The following is an 18975-nucleotide window of genomic DNA, read 5'->3' as shown; positions in this document are numbered from 1 at the left end:
GCACGCGCCCGGCCACCTCTTTTTTTTTTTTTTAAGGAAAAAAAAAACCTCTCTCTGTGCTGACTCGAATGATAATTCCCTGCCATTAATTGAAATTATGATTGACTAGATTGAACAAGTAATGATAAAAGCCAGTTTCACTTAAAGATCATGGGCTAGATCGTGGGTGTGTGTGAGAGAGCAAGCCAGGCTTGGGGAAGATGGGAAATAATTTCACTTCTGCTGTTAGCCTTTCCCTGTTGTGATTCAACTCTCAAAGCAGAAACAGAGCCAGAAGTCTTCCTCCTTCCCTTCCTCCCAACCCATCCAGCAGATGTGACTATCCCCCAGAAGCTGGTCCTGTTGTCCCCAAGCCCACCACCCTCGCCTCGGCTCTCTGCCAAGGGATGCTAAAGAGGGCTTGGGGACTGTCACTTGCTATATGTGAAAGGAGGGAAGTAAAGGAGTTAATTGAAAAGGATAATTAATTAAATGGCAGTCAATGGAGGAGCGGGGTGTCCCCGCTGCAGGCAGCTGGGCTAGCCGGGAGTACTGGAGCATGCTTGCCCCCACGCATGGCTTGCTGCTCTCCGGCTCGTCCCAGGCGCTGCTGCCAGCCTGCCCTGAGCCCTGTCTCCTCCTCCGCTTTTTGCTGCTGCCACTGAGTTTGCAGGAGCAGCCGTGGCCATGGTCGTGCCATGGCTGCTGTGTCTGTGTGGTCTGATCTCGGTGCTGTGCTGCTCGGGCCGGCACTCGGACACGCGCTGTCAGGAGGCACGAGCATCTGAGGTTTTAGGATATTCCTAGCACTTGTGTATGTGTGTATATATATATTTGTGTGCATGCCTATATAATTGTATTTAGTATACGTGGAGCTGTATGTGTGGGTGTATAATATATAAATAAATACATATGTTTCAAAGTTCTGCGTTTTCCCATCTGAAAGCCGTCTCCGGCTTACAGCTCAAGACGTAAAGGCGCACCAGTCTCTCTCTCGGCTTTTTATCTCTTTTTCCATAGGCAGCTGCTCCCTCTCTCCCTCTCTAACCTGACAGCGCCGCTACATGGGTCTGTATTCCAGGGCTGAGGGTTTTCAATTTATCTGCACAAAGCACTTGTGCTTAATCTGGAAAGCGCAGGGACATTAGCACCGCCTCGCCTGGGCTGCGCCTCACAGCCAGCCAGCCCGAGCAGGGCAGCGGTGTGGGGCTCGCTGCTCTCGCTACTTTTCTTTTGCTTTTTTTTTTTCCTTCTTCCTTTTGGGTAAACTGGAGCCGAGAGCTTAAAGAAGAAAAAAACAAATTTAGAAAAACAGCAAGCTTTTGAAGGGCAGTGTGCTACTGGTAAATTTTTTCCTCCTTTCTTTCAGTGTATTTAGCTCTAATATTCCTAATTCCCAGACATGGCATAACCATCCTCCTTCCACCCATTCTTCCTTGTGATAGAAACATCTTGCAAAGCTGTAAACTCTAGGAGAAAGCCAAAATAATTGTGAGGAAGAGAGGAAAGCAATCCCCCTGTGCAGCCGTGCCCTGGGAGCATCGCAGGTTGGCAGTAGGAGGCTGGTGGGATGGAGATGCAGAGGCCACCCAGCCCTGTGCTCGTCCCTGAGCAGCCCTGCCTGGCACCGATGGGACGTGTGTGTCCCCTGGGGTGCAGGTTCATGGCCAGGGCTGTGCCCTTAGCCTGTCCTGCCCACACACAGCCTGGGGTTGATCTGAGCTGCCTCTAAGCTGGGGACTGCCCCGCGTGGAGGGGAAATCCTTGCACTTTGTGCTTTCCAGGTGTCCAGAAAGCTCCCGTCCCTTCCAAGCTTCTCCCTACAGAGGCATCCCAATGCATCTCAGTCCTTTAGTCAAGTACTGAGGTTTCCTCCTGGGCACCACCAACCGTGCAAGTTTGGGATGAGCCAGATCTGAACATTGAAACACAGGTGAAACGTTCCCTGGGGCTCTTTGATGGGGGGTTTCTATTTCAACAGAGGAAAATCTACTGGATTTGGAGAAAATAATTTCTTTGGAGGCTTTTTTTTTTCTGCTTTCCTGGGTGCACAGCACTCAGTGATGGAAATAAGAAATAGCAACAAAAATACCAGCTGAGTCTTACGTGTCCAGGTTAATAATCATGTTGAAGAAGCCAGATACAGCAAAGACACCGTTATGATTTGCATTACGGGAAACGGGAGCACACAGTGTCTTGTGTGTTTTCTTTCAAAGAACAAAATCAAGATGTAAGGAACCAGGGAGGGGGATGAAGGGGGCACTTAGCAGGCTATGATTAATCTGCAACCTGCTTAATCGGCCTCAGGATAACTGAGAGTTGTCTCTGGATAATTGAGATCAATGGAGTATCATTAGAGACTGCTTTAAAGAGCACCCAGCTTCAAACGCTGAGCGAAGCAGGAGGAATCAGGGGAGCGAGGACAGAGCACGGGAGCAGAGGCAGGATGCTGAGCAGCGATGGGGAAATGGCCCTTGCACTACACGGGGGATGAGCAGGAGGGGAAAGTGGTTTGTGGCGGTTTTGTTTAAGATCGGGACTTGTGACTTTCCAAGCACCTGATCTCTGCTGAGGGGATATTTGGGAAAGATGAGTTTTTTGCTGAACACGCGCTAAGGCTGTAATTCATCCCCATGCTGAGAGGCCGGTGCAATACAGATATGGTGATGAGTGTGCGCTGCGTGTCCCACGTTCATGGAGTGCACAAATCTGTTAACACTTCCAGCTACAGAGATGTGTATGCTCAGCCCGAGGGGCAGCCTGGTCCGGGGCTCTGGGGGACACAGGTTCCTCCAGTCCTTCTGCAGCAAACCCAGCACCTTCTGCAAATAGGAACCATTCAGTTGATGCAGCCTTTCGTTGGTCTGACAGGTCCCCAAAGCACTGCATTCATGGCGTATCAGGTGAGTCCATAGTTACCCCTGACGGGAACATCCAAACTTCATCTCAGTTTTGCAGGTACCGTATCTCCAGGTTTGGTCTATGTCCTCTGAGAGAGGCTGAATCAGGCATTGCGATGAAGGGTTTGGTTCCCTTCTGCCTAAACTGTGTGAAGAGAGAAATGCTTCTAGTTTTTTGCCCTGCTGTGCCGATGAGGTCAGGGAAACAGGGTTGTTAATTCCAGAGTTTATAGCAGGAAGCTTTTAGCCATTGGTTTCTGTCCAAACCCTGGCACAAGAATAAAATACCCAGAAAACAAGACCCCAGAAAGGGAGAAAAGTGTCATTTCAGATCAGGGAAAATCCAAGTGCTGCTAGGCACAAACAAAAGGCGATTTGGCAGCCGTTGACCGGGCAGGCTTTTTCTTTCTTCTCTTCCCAGTGGCTATGGAAACTGCCTTTGTTTGTCCTCCTTCCCGAGGAAGGTGGGCACGGTGGGCATGCGGAGCTCCCGGGGAAAAGCCTTCGCAAAGCAAAATAAGCCAATGCTGGACCTTTGCCTTCAGGGGCATGAGGGGCTGCGGGACTGGGAGCTGCAAGGTGGCTGCTCAGGGGAGCAGGAGAGAGACCTACGGCCACGTGTGATGATGCTCGGGGACAATGGGTGGATGGGAACTGCTCCGTCTTCCTGCTGACTCTCTGGGTGACCACAAAAAGGTGCTCCCAGCCCGAGTGCCCACGGTGCCGGTGCTCCCCAGGCAGCTCATCTCCCTTCTCCATTTGATTCATTTTAGTGACTAAACTGGAGATTTTATATCTGGATTTTAGTATACTGTTGTCAGCCTCATTTGGCTCTGGATGGTTGGTTTTTTTTAAACCCAAAGGCCCTTTGCAAACTGCTTTTCACAATCTCGTCTAGCGAGGACTTTTTTTAATGCAAATCCCTTGACTCCAGAAGCTCTGGATTGAAAAAGGAAAGATAATTATCATGAGACTTGAGCTGCTAGGCTCAGTGATGGGCGTGAGAAGTTTGAGGATTACAGATTAAATATCAGAGAAGCTGTCGTGGCTCCAGGGTGGTTTCAGATGAGCGTGTTCAAGATCAGCGGTGTTTACAGCAGGGACTCGGGTGTGAGGAAGTGCTCTGATTAGCAAAACAAGGAGCGGTTTGGGACCATCCTTTCTCTTGCCCTGTGCATTGTAGGTTATGAGAGGCTCCTTCAAGCCCCTGCATAAGCCCTTACTCCAAAGAAAGTCATTTTTCAGCTCTTTTGAGTGGTTTGCAAAGGTTAATGAATAAGGAATCAATTAATGGTTTCCTAGCCTTGCACTTTCTCTTTTCATTTAAAGGGTTCCCTTCTTGAAGATTAGTTTAATGTTAAGAATAATCTGGTTTTGCTGAGAGCTAATTAAATGTGGCACCATCTCTCCTTGCCCTGCTCTCGCTCCTTAAAGCAGACTGGGGCTCTGGGAGCTGCTCTCCCTGAGCAACACCCTGGACCCTGCCTGCTGCCTGGGGCAGCAGAGGGCTTCAGCCCTCCACCACCTCAGTGTTGCAGCAGGAGTTGCCAAAGTATTTGGGGGTATTTGGGGGCTTATACAGTTCCCTGCCCTCTTTGTCTGGCTCTGTCTCCAGTTTGCAATGGTTGTGGCTGCAGCCCAGGGCAAATGCCCCCACTGATGCTCTCAGACACTTGCTGCTTGAGGAGGGGTTGGGGCACCAGGAATTGCACAGGGTTAAGCTCACGTGTGGGTGGAGGAGCCAGGAGCAGGTTTCTTTCCTGTCTCAAAAGGAATCCAGACTGAGCCACTCAAAAGAGTAACTGGGCATTTCCTCAAAAAGCCAAATACAGACCACAAGCAGTATCTGAGGGGTGTCGGAGATGCTCATGGCTGTAATCCCCCGTTGGATCCACCAGTCCCAATTCTGGTAGGGCAAAATTGGGCTTGATCCTATTGCAGTGCCCAACATGACTCCAGCAGTCACAGCTCACTCAGGACTTCTTTGCCTCAGCATGTTAAATTCCCACTTTCCCTTATCTAGGCACTGCTTTACCAGAGGCACTGGTAAAGGCACTCCCCATCGAGGAGAGTGAAGTCCTCACAATCTTCCGTGCACTGTGTCCATTTACCCAAATCCAAAGCCACCAAACGCACAGGCAGCCACCCATCGAGTTCAGCATACTCTGGCTGAGTTTCTCCATCGATCTGGCCCATTTTACAGGACCAACCTCAAAGTAAAACCCTCAGCACACATTAGCAACGGTAGCAGTACCAGCCCCTAAAAACTCAGAGTTCAACCTGGTGGTAGTATTTAATCAAGAAAGTGCTTTTATCTCCCTTACCGCATTGGAAACCCATCACACCTGGTCAGAGAGCCTTTTGGTTCGTGCTGCTCCGCCGAGATTTTTCCCTGATTTATTAAAGCAGCTTCCCCTATTACCAAAGCATTGGAACAGAAACACCCATCAAAGGTTTAAGAGCCTAAATGGGTGTTAATTAGCCCAGCAGGGAAGGCAGAGTTTCAATGAGGTTTATCTTTAAACTACTATTAAGTTTGACAATGTAAAGAGATAAATTTGGTACTTAATTCAAGCCTCGCCTAATCAAACAGATTATGGTTGTTACCCATATCTAAAATGTAAATAATCTTTAACTTCGGGGGGGGATGTTTTATGGAACAGTATCGTGTTGGTACTTGTGACAAAGCCCTGATGTCCTCTCTCTCGCCCCTGCCGCACAGCATCCACCACCGAATCCTTCTTAAACCGTTCTGCTTTAAAGGGATTAGGGAGAAGGTGGGATGGAGCGGAGCAGAGGAGGAAGGCAAGGCCCAGCATAGCGTTTCGATGCTGATTAGCTGTTCATGGGGTGCAGCCAAAATGCCTGCTGAGCTGGGAAGGGCCCTTTGCCCCGGCGATGGCTCGGGCAGGTGAAGTTCCCTCAAGCACTGATGGCTTATTTTGTCCTGGGTGTTTTGTACCTGTCTGAGGTGCAGGGAGCGTTGTACCTTTTGCTAAGTATTGCATTGATCCTGATGTTTAAAACATGGAGGCTCAAGCTCTACTAGAGCTTTCAGAGAGGCAGAAAGCATCAGTTAGCAGGGAAAATCACTTCCAAGTAGCCTGAGCTGGGTTAGAAGGGACATGCCAGACCTTCATGCTGCTCTGTGGGGTATTGGGGTAGGAGGGATCCTGGGCCACGTCCCCATGGGGGATTTTGACTCCTGTTGTCCCTGGGCACAAGTGTCCTAAGCCCTGGTTTGCACAAGCTCCAGCCAAGCACCATCTACACTGGAAGCATGCATTAGTTTGGCTACAGTGGGGCAACACTCAGGGTATTTTTAAGGGAAAACCCATTTTAAAGTTTAAAAAAAAAAAAAAGGAAGAAAAAACAGCTGCCTAAACTAAAACGAGCCTTTTCAAAGACCCCCTTTCTATCTCAAAACTCTGCATAAGGGCCACATCTCTGTCCAGCCCGCAAGGAAATTCTCAGCCTGAGCATTGTGTTGGGGAGGAAAAGCCACTTTTCTAAAGCTTTGTTCCTTTTCTTTTCCTTTTTCTCCTCTTCCCCCCCTTCTGTTAATCTAATTGCTCTGCACAGAAAAGGAAAAAAAAAAAAGGGCAGATGGGAATTTACATGCAGCAGGATTTTCGCTGGGACTTTTAGATATTTACAATACCTCAAGGAATAAAGAAAACCATATAGATTATGGACTCAGAAACCAGCCTGTGCACTGTGTGCGAGTGCTCATGTATGGGCACTGAGATATTAGTCACACACACAGAAAAAGAGTGCACAACAAATTTATCTTTACAACTCTTAAATTATCTTTCAGTTGACACTTATTAACCTCCTGCCAAACTCATTATCTACGTGAATAAAACCCAAGCTATCAAACAGAAATGGCTTGTAAGGCTGCTGCCTATGCTCGGGGAAAATTTGATTGTGAACAGGCAAGCTGAAACAAGGCTTTTTGTATTATTTTATTTTATTTCGCTCTAAAAAGCCAAATCCTGGACCTTGCTGAAAGGGGCTCCCGGCACAATGCATGCAGAGAGTGCAACCAGCCAAATTAACATACAGAGAGCTGTGAAATCCAGGCAGAGGAAATACATTCTGCTCTGATTTACAGTTTTATGTGTCAGAGCAAGGAGTCCTTCTCCCCCTTCCAGGCTGTGGTGGTTGCTGCGTGTTTCCTAGGGCCAGTGCATGACATTTAGAGATCAGGAGCAGAGGGGATTTTGCTTGCTAACAAGGAGGACAATTTGGGTCTGGGATTTGCAGCCTTGGGGAAGAGGGAATATCTGTTACTTTGTAAATATCTGTTCATTTATCAATGGAAATAGGCATTTCCTTTGGCCAAATAGCACAGCCTCGAGGATTTAACTCCTGGGTCTGGACTAGCACTTTCCACCCTGCTCTGACACTAACCTTCTGGATGACTTTAGGGGGGAAAAAAACATTACAGACACATTTCAATACAGTTCACACTAAGGGCACAACGAGCGTTAATGCCTATAAAGACCAAGAGATGAGATTGTTTAAAGGAAAGAAGGGGCTTTGCATATCCCACCCTTCTGGAGAGGAAAAGAATCCCCCCTCTCAGCAGCTGCTTGTTGAGCTCTGGCATTTGATGGCTCCAAATTAATCACATAAACAAGGCACCTCTACACAAAGAGCAATTAGAGGCAGCCCAGTCCTGCTCCTTTCCCCAGCTGCCTCTGTGACAGGTTAAAAACCCTTCCCCGTGTCAGCACCTTCCCGGTAGCTTTTGGAGCCTGCTAAGCACGGCTTGGGGCTGACAGCCAGGGTGAGATTTCCCCCGGTAAGGCAGTGGCCAATTAAGCCGATGAAAAGGAGGGGGACAGAGCAGACAGGGCTTCTGCAGGGGCAGGCAAGGCCTTTTCAAGTGAGGGAGAGGAACAGGCAGAGAGGAGCAGAGAATTTGGGAGTCCCCAAACCCCTGCTTTGCCTGGACTGGTTGTTTAAATGATGCCTTTCCCCAGATATCCCTACGGAGAGCAGTATGTGGTACTCCTGCCCTTGGGTTTCTTATTCTTGGTTATCCAAGCACTGTCCCCTTCCCAAGATGTACGTGCGTATCCCAGCTGTGATTTCCAGACCAGGGACCCTGTAGCTGTTTGATCCACGTAAAAACATCACTGTGTATGTGGGATCAGTATTATACCAGTGTCCGTGCTCACACTTTGCACGTAGTTGCGTGTGATGGACGTGGCAGTCATCTCCACAAGCATCGTAGGTGACCTGGGTACATGTAGAGGGGGGACACGTGCTGCCTGCAGGCAGCAAAAGGAGAAGAGGAGCAGGGAACGGGAGCGTGGTCATCCCCGAGGACCAAGGTAAGTGCTTTAGTGTGTGCAGGGCTGAGCGGACTAACAGCGATATATAAGCTCATTGCAGCTGGTCTGTGTGCAAGCTGCATTTGTAGCCTAATTGCGTGTAGCCAATCTACATGACTGACTGTGTCCCCACATGCCATCTGGCATGCGCATGTGTGAGCCATGTAGCAAATGTGTTTTATCTGTGAACTGAAAATGCTGTGCATCTTCTGCGAGATCAGTTAATGAAGCGATGCTAGAGATGGGAGGGAGAAGCCATTCCGATGCAGAATCCCTATGCGTTTCCTTTTGTGAGTTAGGAAAACCTGCTCGGAGCGTCTGCAAAGCCAGATGAAAATCAAGCCCCTTCTCAAGCAACCAGCTTTCAGGCTGAGCCAGGGCTTTGTGGATTTCCCTTCGTTAGGCTCTAAATTACTTCCTTCATTTTCCCTGTCACTCCTGGAGTTGTCTCAAGCCCCGGGGCTGCAGGCATGTGCAGGGTTAATCCTTCGTGAGCTCTGCTGTCTGGTGGACTTCAGAGACATGCAATAGACTCCGGCGCTCGGGCAGACTGGAGCACCATTCATCACATCCACTTGAGACAGCTGTCAGCAAACCTAATCATCTGCCGCCCAAGTGATGTTCCCCCCGACGTCTACCCGCCTCTGGGGAAGGCTGGTCCTTCCTCAGTGCCACGGAAGGGAATCGAGACAATTGCTGAAGAGTGGAGGGAGCCTGGCAGGAGGAGCAGAGCCGGGTGGCCTGGCCCGAGGGCTGAGCCCTTCCTTCTGCCTGTGCCACCCTCCCACCCAAGCAGCAGTTGGCAGGACCACAGCTCGCCGCTGCTGTACCTCCAGGAATTGGGGTGTTTGCTGGCTGGGTGAGCCCCTGCCTGTGTATCGTGCCCAGGCACAGAAGCCAGCAGAGATTCATGTCCACAGGAGCAATAATCACAACCAACGTCAGTTTAAGATGTTAAGCACAGCCTTGTGCTCCGCTCCCAGGCTGGGAGCACCATAAATAACGGGGTGATACCATCCCCTGCCATAGGAGAAACCTATATTTCTACATTTCTACCTACAAAACCTGTAGATTGAAGTCCTGGCTATTTTCATATTGAGCTGCCTGTCACACTATTACACATTGGTTTGGTCATGCAGAGTGTTCCCCAGGGACAGCCTCCCTTTGCTGAAGCCTTGGGGACTGTGCCCAGCTGAGCCGCAAGCATTTTGTGCCTCTCCAGTCCCCCTTTGCAGCACATCCACTTCTGCATGATCAGGCACGGTGGTCTCTCAGTTGGGACACGTAGAGAAAACCAGTGTCTCTCTTTGGGATATGCTTCAGGGTACCGAAGAGCTGGGAAGTGCCTGGGACTGGTCAGCATTGTCCCAAAGAGCCCAGCGGTGCCAGGAAGGTGAGGATGGCATGGGAAGCTTCTGTTCAAACCAGTGGGGTAGGGCACTTGCTGACCCACGCTCTGCGTTCGCAGGGAAGGACCCCTGCATCCATTCAAGCAGAGAAGCAATCTGCCCTGAGCTGAACTCCCCGCTGGAGACAGATGAGAAATTGCAGCGTGTTTAATTCATGGCCCCGTGTCTCTATTTCTGGTTGCTCTCAGGCCTCACTGTACTAGGGAGGCACCTCTCAGGCACTATTTTCCTTCTCCTTTGCGTGCTTCTCTACCGGCAGTGTGTGCCAAGTGCAGGCCTATTGGTCGGGTTTAGGTTGATATGGGGCCACAGAAGCAGAGGCAAAGACAGAGTCCTGCTGAAAAGGGACATCCAGATGCAGAGGGGCCACAGCTCCAGGGCGGGCTGTGTGGCCCCACCGCAGACTTGTCCAAGCACTGTGCACCTCTCCGCATGTTTATCCTGTCGGTGCTCCGAGTGCTGGGCACTGATTCCCATTTTAAAGGCAGGAAAACTGAGACACAGAGGTGTCAAGGTCATGCAGGAACATAAATTTAAGTTCAGGTTCTCCTGAGTGTGAGATAAAGCTAGGGATGAGCTTTGACAGGTCAAATCCTGTGTTCAGCCTGGGCTCAACCTCATTTGGGGTTTGCAATGCCGTAAGGGGATGCAGCCACCGCTGCATCTACCCTTCCTCCCCAGCCAATTCCTCATCCATAAGATTATTTTCTAGACAGAGCAACCTGCACAAGGGCAGGTAATTCATGGCTCCAGATGGGCTGTTGCATCACTGTCTGACCTACAGCACTGCAGTCTCTCCTGCCATTGGCTTCTGCAGGAATTTCCTGGGCCAAGGCAAGCTGCAAGATAGATATATATATATATTTCTCTCTCTTTCTCTCCTGTGAGCTGCTTGAGAGCAAAGTCATTGGCATAGCATAAATAGGGAGCACGCTGGGCATCCGCCGGCTAAGCTGAATCCCCCTCCACCCCCTGCCGTTTCCAATTTGTAGCCCATATTTTAATTCCCTGCCCCACTGTTCCCTTCCTGCACTCGTAAAAGAGACTGTCCCGCCCGAGCAGCGGCTGGCAAAGCAGCTGCCATTTGCAGCTAGATAATGATGAAGATACTTTGGTTCTCATTGGGGTTCCAACCGCAGGAGCCTGGTGCTGCTGGCACCAAAGGACAAAGTTGCTTCTCCTGCTTTTATCCTTTTTTTTTTCCCCCTCTCCTTTAACTGCAGGATTGTTTTTATTTATTTATTTTTACGTATAAACTTTGAATCCTGTTCTGTTAGGGATGGAGGAAGGGAAACACTGGCAAAGTAGAAACCGTACCAGAATTGTTCATAAAGCATCCTTGTGCCTCCTGGGGTGGTGGTAAGCAAGGGCAGATCCAGGCCTGATTTAAGAGCAGAAGAGTGCTGTTGCACCCTTCCTCCAGACCAAGTGGTACAGGATTTGTGCCGAGAGGCAAGCCTCATCTCACTGGCAGTTTTGAAGTGCTCAGTGGATTGTTTTTGCAGGCAGAAGTCTAGGAGGGGAGAGAGGGAAGAAAACACAGACGTCACACAAGCAAGAATGGCCACGTGGTGGGGAATGCGCCGGATGGAGCATCCTCTGCCCTCCAGCTCCCTCCACTTCGTTTCAGCTGCATTACAAGAACCAGATCTCCCACACCACAGCTGTACCACTCTGCTCCCCCTGAATGTGAGGGGCAAAGGAAGGCAGAAACCTGCAGACAGGTGAATATTAGAAGTCCAGATGAGACCACTAAGGAGGAGAAGTCCTTCCCACAGCTCCTGGAGAGGCAAGATAACTCCCTTTTCTTGTGTGGTTGACAGAAGGCAGCTGGTCCTGTGAATCCTTGGTTGAGGGGAGAGAAAAACGTGGTGCTAAGCTCCCTGCAGTTTTACTCTGTCCTCTGGGAGGGGAAGCAAGACATGAAAGGCAAGGGGATCTGCCTGGGGTGATTCAACAGTGTCAGACTACAGGTGAATATTTTGCTGGTTTCCATCTCAGCTCCTTGTCGTGGTTTAACTTCAGCTGGCAACTGAGCACCACGCAGCCGCTCGCTCACTCCCTACCCCCCTGGTGGGATGGGGGAGAGAATTGGAAGAGTAGAAGTGAGAAAACTCGTGGGTTGAGATAAAAACAGTTTAATAATTGAAATAAAATAATAATAATAATAAACAACTACACAAAGCAAGTGATCACAATGCAATTGCTCACCACCTGCCGACCGATGCCCAGCCAGTCCCCGAGCAGCGGCCCCCCCGGCCAGCTTTCCCCCAGTTTCTGTACTGAGCATGACGTCCCATGGTATGGAATGTCCCTTTGGCCAGTTTGGGTCAGCTGTCCTGGCTGTGCCCCCTCCCAGCTTCTTGTGCACCTCCAGCCTGCTCAGTCGGTAGAGCACAGGAAGGTGGAAAGTCCTTGACTAGTGTAAGCACTACCTAGCAACAACTAAACCATCGGTGTGTTATCAACATTATTCTCATACTAAATCCAAAACACAGCACTGTACCAGCTACTAGGAAGAAAAATAACTCTGTCCCTGCCAAAACCAAGACACTCCTCTAAACTCTCTTTGCTTTAGACAGATGGACAGGCATCAATGGATACCCTCTCTTTTTCTTTCTTCTGCTGCTGGCTCATAAGTAAATTCAATAAAACAGTGGGAGATTTGTTAGGATTAAGGTCAAATAAAAAGCAAAAAGGCGATTGGATTTGTTTTATGATTGATTACAGAAAGTGCAGATATTTATTAACAGCCAACAGGATAACTGTCAAAATGATTCTATATCAACAAAAAAAACAGAAGATGAGTCAAATGTTTTCAGCGTTGTGGGAATAAGATTAAACCAAATACAATTGATGCAGCAAATAAAGATGCCAATGTTAACAGCTGCTATATAATTTCAGCTGGTCAATCTCATCTCTATTTATTTATAGATATAAATGTAGATATGCATTGGTTGGGGTTTTTTTTTTCTCTTTTTAAGGAGTCTCTGCCAATTGCAAATGCTGTCAGTGCCTTGGGTCAGGAGTTGAGTCACCTTGTCTGTACAGCATCTGATAGATGTCAAAGACAGGGAGCAATGAAGAGGCTCCAGTGTCGTGGGGAGGGTGCCACGGGGGCCTGGGAGACCTGCTTCTGCTCTGGGTGCTGCCACGTGACCCTGGGCCAAGGACTTACCTGTTTCTTGACTTAGTTTTCCTGTCTGTAAATGCCTCTGCTTTTAAGACAGTGCTTTGAAATTGTTGGATGAAACAGCGCTTGGGGGAACCCAGGAAGCCCTGGGTCATGCTGCCTCCTGCGCCCACAATGGCCCATCCCCAGCCACTGCCACCCCAAAGCGATTTTTCCTCTGCCAGCCCCAGAAAAGCACATCCATGGCGGCAGGGGGTGGCCGCACAGGGTGCTGAGCCTGCTGTGTGTTGGACCACCCAGCCCTCCCTCCCCCAGGCTATTCTGATCCTCCTCCATCCATCTGCAAGTGGCTTTCTATTAGTACAGAGCCATTAAAATTCAAGGTCGGATTTGATTCTATATTGATCATTACCAGGCAAATTAAAGACATCTTTCTTGTCTTCTTTTTGTGTTATAGTGCCAAAAGGCATCCCGCTGTTCGCTTTTACAGGCTGCTGCTGCCTCTGTGTCTTCTTGGATGGGAGCTGCTCCAGCCACGGAGGTTTCGTGTTTCCTGTTAAAGAGAGATGCTCCAGGTTTTAAAAAAGCAAAAGTGATTTCAAATTTGGAAGATTGTTAAGGCTGTTGGTTAAGCAGAGGTCTGAGTTGTAGCTGAAGTCCAAACTTATTGCATGTATCCCTATCAGAAAGGATTAGAGCAGCATCAGGCATGTGACAACTCTGTCCTGTACAGAGGGTTTGGCTCTTCCCAAGCACAGTGTGGACACCTTGAGACTGAGTTTTTACCTTCTCCCCTCCTAGTTCAGCCTAAAATGCAGGGATAACCCCCCCGCCTTCCTTCTCCATGGTTCAGCACCTGCAGATCTCAACCCCTGGTGCATGCCTGGATCTGAGCTCTGGGCATTGTTATTTGCAGGACTGGAGTGCACCAAAGCCAGACCTGCAACTGGCATCTGCTACACCAGGCTGCGTAGACATGTAGCGAGAGACTGTTCCTTGGCCTGAATCAAGCCCAAACCACTGCCTGATGTTATGGGTGTTCAGGTGACGGGCCTCATCTCTGCTCCCTGCTCTGAGAACTCTACCAACCTGTGTCCTCCCTGAGTGCCCTTGCTGCCTGCCACTGCTTTTGAAGCTCCCCTTCTCTCTTAGTTGAGTTCTAGATGACTGATGCCAGTTTTGACCTTACAGGGAGCAGCTGGAGGGGACTCCTGATGCCAATGTGAGATCAGAAGATAAAGTCTCTGACAAGTCGCTTTCTAAAGCATCAGGACAGCATCTTCCAAATTATTTCTGTTTATACTTTGCCAGTGACTCATACGTTGATGTTCTGTCCTGTAGGTTACTCTAAAAACAGGAATAATTACACTGCTAATTATCATTTGAATTATTCATTTTGTCCCCCTCTTCCTTTCTGCTGGAAGAGGGAGATGCATTGTCAGTTGTGGCTGTCTTTGTACAATGTGATTAGATGCTCTCTGCGCACTGATGGGAGAGATCTCATCAAAATCTGCTTCCAAAAATGGAACCAGGATGAGGAATTTCACAGGTTTCAACAAGTTAAAAACCTCTCCCCTTCAGAGAAATAAATATGCGTCTACATATGCACATGGATACACACATATGTACACACACACCTTAACCAAGCACGAAAACACATTCATCCCCACCATCAGAATAAAACCTTTTCCTCAGCTGAAGGAGAAAGCAGTCTGTAATGAGATTGTGAGCGTGTGGCACATGTGTTTGTGTGTGTTTTCCTAATTATCTCTTTTCAAATCAGATTAAACATCCTTCGAAGCTGGACATCTTTCCAATAGGTGAATGAACTCCAGGGCTGACAGTAACGTGAAAAATTCTCCCTGTCACAGGCAGACAAACAAATTGTGTTGTGGTTTTTTTTTTCCTTAGGAAAAACATTTCAATGAAATTTCTGTTCTCTTGTTGTTGCTAGAAACCCAGTTGAAGGGAGCCCGGCTTTCTTCTCACTCAAGCTGGGGCAAATCAGGACAAAGTCCAAAGATGCTTGTGACATGAAGGAGGCATGAAGCTGGTTTGAAAGGTAACTTTGGCATCTGAATCTTGTTACCAGATGGAAGATCTCAAGGTCAGGGCCCTGCTTTGTGGATACTAAGGATGGACCTGTTCAGTGGGACAGTCTGGATAGCCTCTGACTAAAGAGGTTCCTGAAAGATGCTCACCTGGAGGACATGTGCTGGGAAGAAATCCTGTATCACTCCTCTTTTTCCTTCCCCAAGCAACTTGGGTCACTGGAGGTGGGACACTGGGCAAAGCAGCCCTGAGCCATGACCCCTCTGTATTCCTCCTTGCTCTGTGTGCTCTTTCAGAAAAGCAGTCCTTGTCCAAAGGCCCAGCTGTAGGTCCAACACCCCTGACAACCCAAATGCTCCTTTGCACCACTGAGCAGGGCTGGGGCTACTCCTACACCCCTGACAACCCAAATGCTCCTTTGCTACCACCACTGAGCAGGGCTGGGGCTACTCCCGTTAGCTTGGCTCATCCATCACCACCTTCTGCCCCGTGTGTGCAGTATGTCCCCTTCTTCTTCCTCTTGCTCCACAGAAGGCAGTGCTCCCGTGAAGGAGGGTGTGTTTGTGCAGGGGAGGGATGTGCATCAGCAGCCGCAGCAAAGATCCCCATTCACTTCACGCATCCTCTCCAAGCATCACCCGAGGATATCCATTAACTTGAACAGGCTTGTTCCTTTATCAAGGATTCCTTAAGAAGATCTCGGCTGCCTGGAAAACTGTGCGTGTGCTTCAGACAATATGTCTGCACTTCACAGCTTTATTTGTTTAACAGGTCTGATAACAGCTCTGCCTATTGCACCAAGAGCCGCCCCATTCAGGCAACCCTTTATCATGCATCAATCTAAACTGATTCCACCCTGGAGACTCTAGAAAGAAGGTGCGCAGTCAGGTTATTCTTCTAACAGCTTTATGTTGCTATCATGTCGTTGTTTCACTGTATTTAAATCACCAGAAAAAAAGGACACCTTCTCTCTATATATACCATTATCCTTTGCTGAGACAAAGTGTCTCAGTGTCAGAGAAAGGATTTATCAAAGCCAACAATCCAATAGTTTTATTTCCTTCTTGTCAGACTCAGGGCCCTTATTCAGCTCTTTTATAGGAACCCTGGATTTGCCAGTCTGGATCAAACCCAATCTCTGTCTCTGACAGCAGCCAGTTATGTTGGCTTCCATGGTAGCATGCAAATCCCCCGCAGCAGGAGCACTGGTGGTAACCCAGCCAGGCAGCGCACATCCTTGGGATCTCTGGGAAGATGTAGGTGATGTGCTGGAGCAATGAGGTTTATGTCCTTTCCATAGATTTTAATGCCCATTTTTTCCGGTGCCCTTGCCTTGTGCTATTGTTTACTCCAGAGAAAAGCAAATAAAACCCTGCAAGGTGCGCCAAAAGGCCACTATTCTGATTCAGAAGCAGTTTGCACAAATATTGCACTGGTGTAAATGATGTTGCAAGGCTCATCATGTTGCAACAGGCTCGTGAGGGGGTGGATTTGATCTTTCCCATTGTGACCACTGAATATTTTAACTACCTACATGTATGGCCAAACATCAATTGTTTCAGTTTCACTTTGCCCTTGGTCCAAAAGGGATTCTGAGACCAGGTGTCCCACAGTTAACAGGGAACTGCTATGAAAATTTCTTGCCCTGGGACCCATTTCAAAGCAGCTGCTCTTCAAAACCATGAAGTATCTCCTTGCAGAAGCAGGGCAACTGGTGTTGCTAACCTGGTTTAAAAGCCCTCTTCCAATTCCCTCCGCACCTGCAGCTCCGCCAAGCAGGATGGCAGGGAGACACTCCCAGGGGATGCAGAGGAGTGGGAACCCTCTGTCGTCAGCTTTTCTGCACTGACATAACATCCCCACTGACCGCCCAAACTAACACCAGGGAGCTTGAACCACCAATATACAGTCCTGGGCTTGGCCCAGCCTGGAAGCAGGGAGAGGAGCAGCTAACTGGGACCCACTCAAAAATGGAACAGCTGCCAAGGGAAGGGGGTGTGGGGACTGGGAGGGAAAAGAAGGAGGGAGAGCGCTAAACAGATGGCTGGGGGAAGAGATGGTGAAAGAGGAGTGAAGCAGACAGATGGAGGACAGAGAGGAGTGGGGTGAGTGACATAAGCAATTCTCTGCACTTGTTCATATTTAATCAAGAATTTGCTGCTGCTGTTATTTGCATTTTGGCATTATTTGCTTTACAGCAGTGTCTAATCAGGCCCTGCCAGAGGCCAGGGCCCTGGGAGCTCTGCCAGTGACGGTCCTGCCTCCAAGGGCTATAGCCCAAGCAGCCAGGCTGCCTTTCACAGCTGGAACCAGGGCAAGGAAGAGAGATGCCCAACCACCCATCTGACACCAAGCACAAAACCAAAGCATCTGGACCCATGCAACACCTCAGGGAGGAGATGGAGCAGCAACACATCCACCTCAGGGCCTGAGCTCAAACAACCCATACCACCCCTCACAAGCACAGCCGCCTCAGAGAGCAAAATGGCTGCTCCCCAGGTGGGGGGGGGGGGGGGGCAGCTCCCTCACTGGCCAATCAGCTGCTGCCACCTGTTCACCCCAGCCAATCCCATCCAGCCCTACCTCATGGCGAGTCTATAAATGCTGGCTGGGCAGGCAGCCCCTCACAGTGATGCTTAGTGTGTTGGTTGCTGGCAGCTGCTCTGTCGATTCCAGGCAGGTAAGATGCAAAGGCTTAGTCCAAGATCTCTGATTTTGCCAGCTGAAAGTGGGCAAAGGCTCTTACAGCCTCCTTTTCCCTGTCTCAGCTCCTGTGCTCCTCTGCCAGTCACAAAGGTGAGGCAGCCGGGGGCTTGGCTGGGCCTCAGGGCCTTTATGTGAGAGCTGTGTTCCCTGAGCAGCATCACGGCTAGTGGGGAATCACCTTCCTGCAGAGCCAGTCTCTCCCTGTGGCCAGGGAGGAGCTGCTTAGTCTTGTCATGAGGATGAAGCAGAGGAGAGGGTCCCTCAGTGATCCCTGTCCCTGCTGTGACCAGCACAGGCTATGCCGTGATGGAGCAGCAGGCTGTTTGGCAGGGTGCTCGCCTCCTTCCAGCCTTTCTGAGCATTGTATGCACTGCGGAGAGTCTCACTGTGCAGCTTCACCCTCAGGGCAGTGAAGGGCTTTGTGGAGGAAGCAGTAGGTAAACTGAGGCACAGTGTGGTTACTGCGAGGTGCCTCTGGTCACACAAGGGAGTCATAGGCCATCTGAGAAGGGACCCCAGGAATCAGGATGACTAGCTCATGCTGTGCAGGGAATGCACTATGGGGCCTGAGAGGGCAACACTCCCAGCAGAAAATGTGTTTTTTCTGCCCAGCAAAGGACTCTTATTTTCAGACAGAAATTCAGCTTTTTCAGAGTCCCATATAAAGCATAATGTCTTGCCACTTTGACATATCTGTAGCTGATGATGTCTTAGGCCAGTTCTAGGAGGAATAATAAGAAGAATCATTATTATTTGTCAGATCTAATCCAGCCTTATATCCTGTGGGATCTCAAAGCTTGTTAGCAGAGAACAGGGCTAATTCTGTTCATCTCTGCCACCTGTGTCCTGCTCCTAAAGGCAGGGTTTAAAATATGCTGTATTAGCCTGTAGATCTCCTCTGGGTAAAAGTAGCAAAATAACCTTAGCTCCCATAGTGTCTCTCACTGCAAATGGGAAACTGAGGCACAAAGTGGGTAATTTGCCTTTAAGGAAATTAGTGGTAAAATGCAAGAGTTACTAGTCTAGTTTTGCATCTTACTGGAAGTTAATGTTGCCTAGTACTTTATCAAAGGGAAAAAAAGAAAAGAAAAAAAAAATGAGGGAGGAGGTGGTCTAAGGAACTAAGGAGGGAGGATGGACTTTCCAAAATGAAGCTCAGGCACAATGGTTTTTGCATAACAGTAAGTCAAAACTGTCCTCTCTTCTTTTTTAAATATGTTTTTAAGGCAATTCTTTAATTTCTGGGTGACTGAAAGACAAAAGCATCTGAAAACCTCTCCAGTTTTCTCTTGCTCTGATCTTTTTTTAATTGTAATTATGAAACTGTCCCATTATCATATTGTGATGCGGAGCCTTTCAAGTAATGAGAAATTCAAGTGAAGTCTTGATTACCTCCCCTGAGAACAAAATGTGATGGGGAGGACAGAGAAAGGGGGGGGGGGGGCACCACAAAA

Source organism: Aptenodytes forsteri, unplaced genomic scaffold (genome assembly GCF_000699145.1).
Source record: "Aptenodytes forsteri isolate BGI_AS27 unplaced genomic scaffold, ASM69914v1 Scaffold471, whole genome shotgun sequence".
NCBI lineage: Eukaryota > Metazoa > Chordata > Aves > Sphenisciformes > Spheniscidae > Aptenodytes > Aptenodytes forsteri.
The sequence above is the reverse complement of the archived record's forward strand: the minus strand, read 5'-3'. Positions refer to the sequence as shown.